Here is a 9,895-nt window from a genome sequence, read left to right on the forward strand (position 1 = left end):
AATAGAACCTTTGCAATATAGTGACAATGCTAATGTGTCCAAACTGCTTCCCAAATCCCATTCAATGCATGAAATTTTACTGTGAAAGTCTCTACAAGGCACTTGCATTCTGTCTGGAGAAGTTACATTTCAAATAAAACATTCTTGTCTCTACACCTGTTCACTAGATTTTTTGGTGATCCTAACAGCAACAAATAGAAAGAAAACCATCAGTTTGTAGCACTTATTGGTGGTCATATTCAGACAAACCCACACAGATTTACAACTTGGTTAAGAATGATCCTAGTAAGTAGTAGAGAAAGAAAATCACCCTTGGGAGTATTGTGGATTTTGCTTCATCATTTGCAAAAATAGATACCTGGGAGTTATCTGTCTCCTACATGGAGCTTATTTTGGGACAGTAGAACTCAAGCTTCAAAATAACCAGCAACTATAGAATTTTTTGTGGTGGAATGAATGGGGTTTGGAATATATAATTCTGTTCCATGTCAATCTGTTCTACAGTTAATAACAGAGTGGCCATCCTAATTTCTTGAACTTCAGGTTTTTAAATTGTCTTACCTTGAAGATTTAGCTGGTAGTGTGACACCTTTCCATATGCAGATACAATTTCATTATAAGTCATCTACCTATGGCTGGGTCAGCATTATAGTAGCCTCGGCTCTCATTACTGTGTGACAGCAGATGTGAGATGCTGACATTAGAAAGACAGAACTATTTTATCGAAAAATATTTTTTTTTCCTTTTTGTTACCCTCCTTTCTCACTGCCAACTCTATTATTTCTACTCTATTTTTTTGTGCTTAAATTTCCCTTCTGTGAATTTTTAATCTTTCCTGTATTACCTTGTTTTCCATTTGGCATAGGTATCCTCTGCTTATTTCTTTCACAATGTTTATATACATCTGGAGAAATTACAATACTGTAATTAATTAAAATAATTGCATTTTAAGTACACGAGAAACAAACCATATGATCCTTCTCACTCTTGCCAGAAGTATTGGAACAACTTGCAGTCACATGTTAGCAACCAGCCTCCTGTAAAAATTCTGCACAGAAATATGTACAGTGGCCTTTTAGACATTATTTCCTGTGTGTCTGTATAGTTTCGAGCAAATTTATATAAGGCTACACAGATAATTTGGTATGTATGACCTCCTTGCTGGCTTGTTTCTTCAACTCCACACACAATGCATTTCGCTGCTACAAAATTATTTTTATATTAGTTTTAGCCTCTTTTTGTTGAGGACTCCTGTCCAGCCATATGTCACACTTTTGAGACTGCAGCAAGCTGGTGAGAGTGGATTCAGACTCAGATGTTTGTGGATGCCAAAGCATTTAAAAATATTAACAGATGCATAGCCTAATTTGTATGAGGGCTGTGGAAAAAGAATGAAGGAGAGAAATTACTTATTTCTAGGACTCTTAGAAGAAAGTTGGTACAAAGTGTGTGAAAGCTGTTGGGTATCAGGAAAGCTCAGTGGGACTGAGATTTCAGTGGTGTGCCCACACAAAAAGAACAGAAACTGGAGGGAAAAACTTACTGGGTTTTTTTTATGCTCTTTCCTTTTTGGTTTTCTGTTTCTCCTTCCATTACCTGTTTCTCTCCCTTTGCATCTTTCACTCCTTTGTACTCTCCTTAGCCCAAAACACCCCAGTAAGAATCCAGCTGATGTCAGCACATCATACTTTGCTCCCAGTTATGCTTTTACCTGCTTCATACAAATGGAGAAGAATGTCTGATCCCTCAAAGTCTTGGAAGTTCACCTTTACGTAGAGAAAACAAAGAAGAGAGAACTTAGTGACTCTCTTTTGGGATGACTAGCAGTATCCAGCTGTTGTTGGGCTCTGATGCTTCTGGAAGCAAGCTGTGTGCCAGGGTGAAACCTGAGACTTGAGCATGTAGCTCATAGAATTGTCTTATGCACAGTAATTAGTATTGATAGGGTACTTAACCCATGTCAATATAGGAACGGAAAAAGACAAAGGTTTATTCTAATTTATTGGTGACAACAGTTTATACTAATAGCAAAGAAAGCAGAAGGAGGAAGACTCTTGGAGATTGGATCATGACTGATGAAAAAGAACTACCTGGGGGAAGGAGAGTGAAAGGCAACCTGGGTGACCAATAGCATTAAATACTAAATCCTTGATTCACAGGAATACAAGGAGGGAGAGTGATAAAGTTTCCAAGGAAGAGGTCTTCAACTGACTGTTCAGAATGGTCTGCTGGAAAACAAGTGTAATAAAAGGTCATGTAGAAATATTTTAATGAAATAATTATCCCATCACAGCATCACTGGAGGGTAGGGATAATGACTTAGAAAAACTATGAAATCTTCCAAAGCATGAACATTTAGCAGTCATCACACACAAGAAAAATCTACTTAGTTATTGAGAGCAAATGGAAAAGCAACGTAAGTAGGGACAAAATCAGAAAGGTTAGTACAGAGGCAGGAAAAAATAACCAATGAAGAAAATACCCAAGGAAAAAAAACTTATTTGTTGTAGATAAAATGATCATGTAAAATAATTCAGTGGGGAAAGTTTAACTTTCTACGGTAAAGCAACTATTACTTTGAGCACTGTAAATGGGAATATTGTGTCCAAGCTGTAATCATCTCCTCAGGGCTGATAAGCTTCTGATAGGACACCACTCTTCAGGCAAGATGTGGATCTATTAAAGAATATCCAGAAGAAAGGAATGGAAATTTTAAAATAAGCCTGCAAGCTTGGAAAAATGGGTTTGCCTTATCTTGAGAAGATTGATAGGGGCTAAAGAGATGATCTGAAAACTGCCTTCCCACACCTAGATGGTAGCTGCAAAGATGAAATTAAATAAACTTTTCTATGTGTCCAAAGTTGTTAGAATGAGAACTAATGAATGTAAATTGCAGCAACAGTCCTTAGGAAAACATGTCTTATCTGCAAAGGAGAATATTATCCAGAAAGCTGGACTCTCCATACCACTGGAAGGTTTAGTATGATACACTCCTATTTTCAGACTTGTGGTAACCAGCTTTTTCTTGACAACTGAAGGACTGAAGAGTAAAGAAGCAGAAAATTGCAGGTGTTTAGGCAAAGCTACTCTCTAGTGTGACTTTCATATTCATGGAAGTTTATTCACAGAAATGTTTGAATACATTGGAAACAGATTAATTTTGTACTAACTGCTGTAAAGATGTCAAAATAAAGAATCTCTTTTGGTATTTAAAGGTATTGGTTAGTGCTCTGGCATTCTGGTACATAGTTATATCAATACCTACAGTGTCTGTGCTTCTTCCTTTAGAATGAGACTGTTCCACTGGATAGTTTATTTGTCTCAGTGACCATAATGACAGTGCTAAAGAAAACACAATGGAAATTGTGACTCGCTGGCTAAGACCTGTTGGCTTAGTCTGGCTCATGTCCACACTGAGAAAAATCTCATCAGAAAAAGAAGTGTGGCTATGCCCTATCTGTCTGTTAGGAATCATTCCTGGTCTGTGCTATTCCCCAGACTATGGCCAGGAACGGTCTGTGAGAGTGTTCAGTTGTCATGGGCCAAACCATGGCCAAGTGTGAGATACCTGTCAAGTGCCACAGAAGGAAAGGTTTGGAACCACATTTGGACTCAAATTCTGAATGTCCCTTGATTACTTGTATTAAAGTAGCCTAAAGAATTACTTGAGAAAGCAGTTTAAAGTGGTATAATTATCAGGAGTTGGGGGTTATCTGCTTCATTCAAATTCAAAAATTTGAAGCAGTGAGTGCTACTTGAAATATACTCTCCCAAAAAATGCAGGGGAACAATCTGGGACATTGCACAGAGCAGGGCTAATCCTGACAGGCAGTAGAACATGATGACTCTGCTTTTTTGGGGAATAAAATGAGATTTTGCTGATTACTAAAATGCTTTTTCTTATAGACCAAGGAACTAGAAGGTTGTATGACACATTCAGATGCAATTTTACAATACAGTATATTTATAATGCTTCTCCTTGTAAAGGAACTGGTGAGGGAAGGAAGAGAACTATGTTTACTAAGTTACAAAAGCTAGAGAACTTAATTTTAAAGCCAGTCTTACAGTTTTCATTGCTTGACTCATGATTTTAGAGAGCTTATGGTTGGAAATGTTTCAAGATTTGTGAAACCTTTTCGGCTAAATATTATTGTATCTTTAATTTATAAAGCCAAATCCTTACCCAACAAACACACTTCCTGCTGAATCTAACAGAAGCTCCTGGCTGCAATCCCCTTGGGAATTTGGCTCTGCCTTCTGATAGAAAATATGGACTTTATCATGATTCAGGAATTTTAAAAAGCTATTGCTTAGTAGGATGCCTGACTGGGACTGAATGACCTTACTTTGATGACACTGGTCTCATGTAAAACACCTCACGTGCATATTTTGCTCTTCCTGCCACATCTAGGGAAATTAGGCAGAAATCTCTTTCCAAAAATACCAAGGGCTGTATGAAATGCATAGGCTGACTGAGCTCCTCCAGACCTTGGATTGCAGAATTGTGATAATATACAGCTGTTCAGTGGAATTGGACCCTATTGCAGGGGCTGAATTATACATCTGTGTGTATATTTATAGATATATATACATATACATGCTTTCTTACTATATATGTGTAATTTTATATATATAAACTATCTTACCATTCACCTCAAGAGGTCTTCACCCATTACACAGTGCACAGCAGACTGCAGCCCACTTGCCACTGGCATTTGGATGCTACTATGATGGTACTGATACTGATTTTCATGGTTATTAATATTAGTAGAGTTACTAGTGGTCATATGAATTAATAGTTTTGGTAATCATGACACTCCAATATCTATGCCAACAACCGAGTCAAGACTCTTCAAGTAGTACTGAAATGTTAAAATAAATGTAACTTTTGGAAAAATGAAGGCCAACAGAAATCAAACTGGTGTTTGATAGGTATAGCAAAGTCACATTCTGAATTGAAGTTCCCATTTTTACTGATAATAATATATTGCTTTAGAGATATGATTCATGTAGTGCCTCAAAAGTTTAATAGTGTCACTTCTGTAACTATAACCAGAGTTCACGTTTGAAAAGCAGAGTTGGCACTTTTACCACATACCTGCAAACATCAATAAACTTAATACAACCTCCACTAGATTTTTGTCCCCTACTAGACTGTGTTCCTATCTTCTGCTTCTAAAGGTACAGTATATAATCAGGTAGCTTGTTAAGGAGCTTAACAAGGTGAAAAATATCACTCCTCTTGTTTACAATGCCTTCACCATCCTGTAAAATAACAACACAATGCCTGTCCTCATCTGCTGCACTGATTAGATCTATTAGAGCTTAGTTGAGAAAAATTCTGCTAAAAAAATGCTGTTCTGAATTCATTTTTCTGCCCACAATTATTTTTTTTAATCAGAAGAGTTTGTGCTTCCATTATGGGTCTTTCCTGCCTGTGTTTTCTAGTTAGCTGAGTATGATATATAATCACATTCTCCAATTGGATTATGAGCTGCCTTGTTCATGATAATTTAATTAATTTATTCATCCTCCTTGCTTATTCTAATGATTTTTCACATGCTTCCTCTTCTGCACTGACAAATGATACAATGATCAAAGAGCGTGGTGAGCCCTATTTAAACACATCTCAGAAACCCGTGTCCTTTTTATCTTCAGATGCCTGATACAATTCTTGTGGTTGTGCATCCCTGACACTAAGTAATGTTTTTGAAGCAAATTCAGGCAAGTCTGACAACCACCATCTTATCTGACAAGAGTGGAGCAGACACCACTCAGCATTGTGTATACAGATAAATTAAACATGCCTGGGACTGCTCTCAGGTGCAGAGGCCAAATGGGCAGAAATGCTGTTGAACTTGGTCTCCCATTGAAACAGGGTTTGCATCTGGGCTGTGCATCAGGAGTGGTTCCTCTTGTTTCTAGCAGGCTCTGTTCTGGAGGATGTTTGCTGTCCTTAGCCAAAACCATCACCATTGACCTGCTGATTTCACTGCCTGGTCAGTTGAGTTTTGGTGTCTTGGGAGGCTCCCTGTCACTTTCAGGGTATCAGGTCAGACAGAGCCCAAGGACACTTCTCTCTGAGAGCTACTCTAAGCATAGCCACAAACATTTCTTGTGACTCAAAACAATCCAGTTCAATGTTTTTTGCTAAAACTCCATAAATATTCACAAATATTTGCCAACTGGACCTCCATAACCAGAAGTTTTAATTAGGTTGTGGCACCCTTGGTTGGGCATTATTGAATGATTTTGTCAGCAGTGCTGAACCATGAAGTTGACTTGAAAATAACAGGAAGGCTTTTGTTTATGCTGAAACACGAACATCACTTTCCTGAGAATATTGTGCCTGAACCCTTTTGTGTTTGTTTATTTGTGTTAAAATCACCAAAATTGAGACACTGTATTATTAGATCAGCAGATGGGAGAGGAGCCCTGATAAGAGCACATTTTTGTGACGTGTATTAGAGAACAGCAATAGCGACACAGGTTTAATGACAGTGCGATAAATAAGATGGAGAGGGAAGTTGAGCACATACCGGGTGTTCATGCATAATAGAGTAGGAATGCATTGTCTGCTGTACTTTTTCTATGTCAGTAAATTGCCTTTGGATAAAAATACCATGCTTATCTACTCTAGAGAAATACTGATGGAAAAGTAATGCCAGTGGAAGGATGTGTGCATGCAAAGAGCACCAGCTAGGCTTCTCCAAGTCTTTGCTGATCTTACTGCTCATTACTATTAAAAGTAGCTGAGAAGCAAATGGTCGGGTAATGAAGGAAAAAGGAAACCAGATTTCTTCTTCACAATTCCCATTGGCCTATGAGTGAGGCTGCAGCATTTCAGGGCCGGGACAAGTGGGGAAACACACTGATTCCTTTTCCATAATTTACAGCTACTCCCTAATGAGGAAAAACTGGGGGAGGAATGCAGCATTTATCTTTGGTAGGCTGCATCCATTTCTCCAGCACAAAGATGCAGGCTGGAGCAGTGAATCTGATTCCATGTTTGACACAAAACTGGATGCAATCTCCCCAGTGTTCAGGGTAGGTAGATGTTAATGGGAACACAGGTAACAGGTGATTGGGATTTGTGGACACTGTGTTTAATATACACATTGCTGTGGAGCTGAGGGTGGTTGTGGAATAATTTTCTATCAGCATTTATTAAAGAAATAAAGAAAGTTTCATTTGGATGAGGACCTTTACTTTTGTCTTCTGTCCACCTCCAAAGTGTGTTGCAGGAAGAAGTTTGCTAGGAATAGAATGCAGAAGAACCTGAACATTTAAATGGAAGTAAAATACATTGGATAATATCCATCCACATTTCTCACATTATATGGCACCTCATTTCTTCATAAACCCCATCTAGTTTTAGTGTGGCATGGAAATTACACAAATTGCTCCATGATTAAATGTAAAAAATGACATAGGGTTAGTAATTATGAAATGGGTAAGAGTCCAGACAGTGTCCCAGTAGGACTGCTGGGTTCAAGAGTTGTCACATAAAGCATACTGAAAGGAGTTCATTGGTACAGCTGGCCCACATTCCTAGTCTTTGATTTAATATACACATATTTTTATATGACTTTCATAGGTGCTTTTTCTTCTCTTCCATTTCCTTATCATCACAACTTTTATTTGTGGAACTTCTCAGCACATTTCCTTCAAAAGAAAAGCATTTCTAGGAGTAGGAAAGTTCTTCTGGGTGCAGTACTGTCTATTGATCCTGATGGAGCTGTGAAGAAAAGAATAACTGTTCTTTTAGGATGCTGGAGAGCTAGGGGAAAATACATCCTGCCTGACCATTGTTTGCTTGGAAAATCATAAATAATGCCACAGAATGGAAATAGCACTTTCTTATCCCCATGGGCCCTTCTGAGAAATAAGTGCACTGATGTCTTCAAATCATTCAGGTAAAGTATAAGGGTGCACAAGTCGTTTGTGTCTGAATGTTTGTCTACAAGTGGGGGAAGACCAGCAAGAGAAAGAGATGTTCTCAGGGAATGTCAGGGGCTCAGTTGGTGCTTAACTGTTTTGTTGTCGCTGTTGGACATTTTCTGTGGGACAACGCTTCAGCAAGTTGTCACTTTTTATTTCTTACTGTCCCCAGAGCCTTTCGTGTACAAGGCAGCCTACCTTTCCCTCCCTCTCTGACTACCTCTGGTGCTTGTTCCACAGCATCTGAGTATCATCTGTACGCACTTAATGACCAGATGTTCTCTGTTGCACTTCTTCCAAAACTAGGCTGGAGAGTGCAAAAAAATAAAGGACTCAAACTAAATCATCCAGGGATTACACTAACAGAAAATGATGCTCTTGGTATGGAAACTATTAAAGAAAACTTGATTTTGTCTTTATATACTAGGGTTCATTAACTTTCTCTCTGGTAGGGCTAATGACCTGAACAGAAGCTGTGGTTCATTAGTGATCTTTCTCTCTCTGCCTGGCAGTTGAACAGAAAAAAGAAAGAGCTGGAAGGAGATATAGAGACTAAGTGAGGCAGAACAGCATCACGTGTTTTCAGGTCAGGAAGCAAATTATTTTTCTTTTCCTGTCCTTGTAATAGGAATGGTTTCATACTAACAGATTAAAATATCCTTTATGCTAGAGTTGGTTTAGTCTCCTAAAGAGGAGTTAATTTACCCTCTCTTTAGCAATTTCTTGTTCTGGAGCTTCTGGGATCTGTTTCTATCTCTGGAGCCTGTAACATCTTAAGGTTTGTCCTGCCTTATGTGTGACAGGTCCAGGGGTCACTGGCAGCAGGGAGGAGCAGCAGGGAGGTTCAGGAATACCCTGGCCTGATCTGCTCTGCTGTCATGCAGCTCCTGCAGGACATACCTTGGTACTTTGCATTGGTGCAGGATAAGGAAAGGGTGGGCAGTACTGCTGCCTGTGTATCCAGCTCAGGTGTGGTGGTGATGGAAACTAAAGTTCAGGAAGCCATTAAATGTGTTTCTGTTTTCCTGTATGGAAAAATTCCCATTTTTTCTATGCTGCTTGTGAAAACCTCCTTTGTGGAGCTGTGATTGTCAAGGAAATCTGTTCCTCTTAAGCATGCTGTTCTTAGAGCATGAGAAAAGGTCTTTAAATTCTATTGAATTGTTATTTCATTTGAAGGGGGGAGAGAGAAGTGGGATGAAGAAAAGAAACACTGCACCCACATTGCAATGTTATATAACTTACAAAATTAAATACTAAAATATTCAGCCACTCATATTTTCAAGGCTGTTTATTTTTCCTAAACACCATTGTTGTTATTTTTTAATGTCACAATACAATTGATTACCTCTTATCACGTGTCATGTTTGAATTCAACTTTCAGAGGAAAAGATGTGCAGTTTACTGTGACTTTAAAATGAGCATTATGAAACGTAGCATGTGAATTCTAGGCAAGTAGCCAGTGAATTACCTGTCACTGAAGGTAATTTTCTCTCTCCTAATTTTTTTTAATAGAGTGCTACACTAAAATATAAATATTAAATATTTTTAAGGGAATTGTTCTTGTAATCAAATGAAAAGAAGTAGTATGTGAAATAACTAATATTTGCAGATAGTTATTGAAACAGTAGATCTGCAAATGCAAACTGTGTGCTTTGATTTGGGTAGTTAATGCTTTCAGAAGGCTTGAGGTGAACAAAAGGATGAGTACTGACACAAGAGTCAGTGACAGACTTTTTTTTACTTGAAAAAGGATCCTGAGTCATACATAATACTATCATATACCCACCAAAATTAGACATGGAAAAGACGTATCAGACAAAGCAGTCTGTTCCTTTTTTAGTGCAGAACTGTTCCCTGAGTGATATTGCTGTGTCCAATCTAGATTTAAGTATTGGAAGCAGTAGATCATCCCCATGGGAGACTGTGACACACTCTAGTAGTTCTCACTATT

The sequence above is a fragment of the Molothrus ater genome, chromosome 3 (genome assembly GCF_012460135.2).
Source record: "Molothrus ater isolate BHLD 08-10-18 breed brown headed cowbird chromosome 3, BPBGC_Mater_1.1, whole genome shotgun sequence".
NCBI lineage: Eukaryota > Metazoa > Chordata > Aves > Passeriformes > Icteridae > Molothrus > Molothrus ater.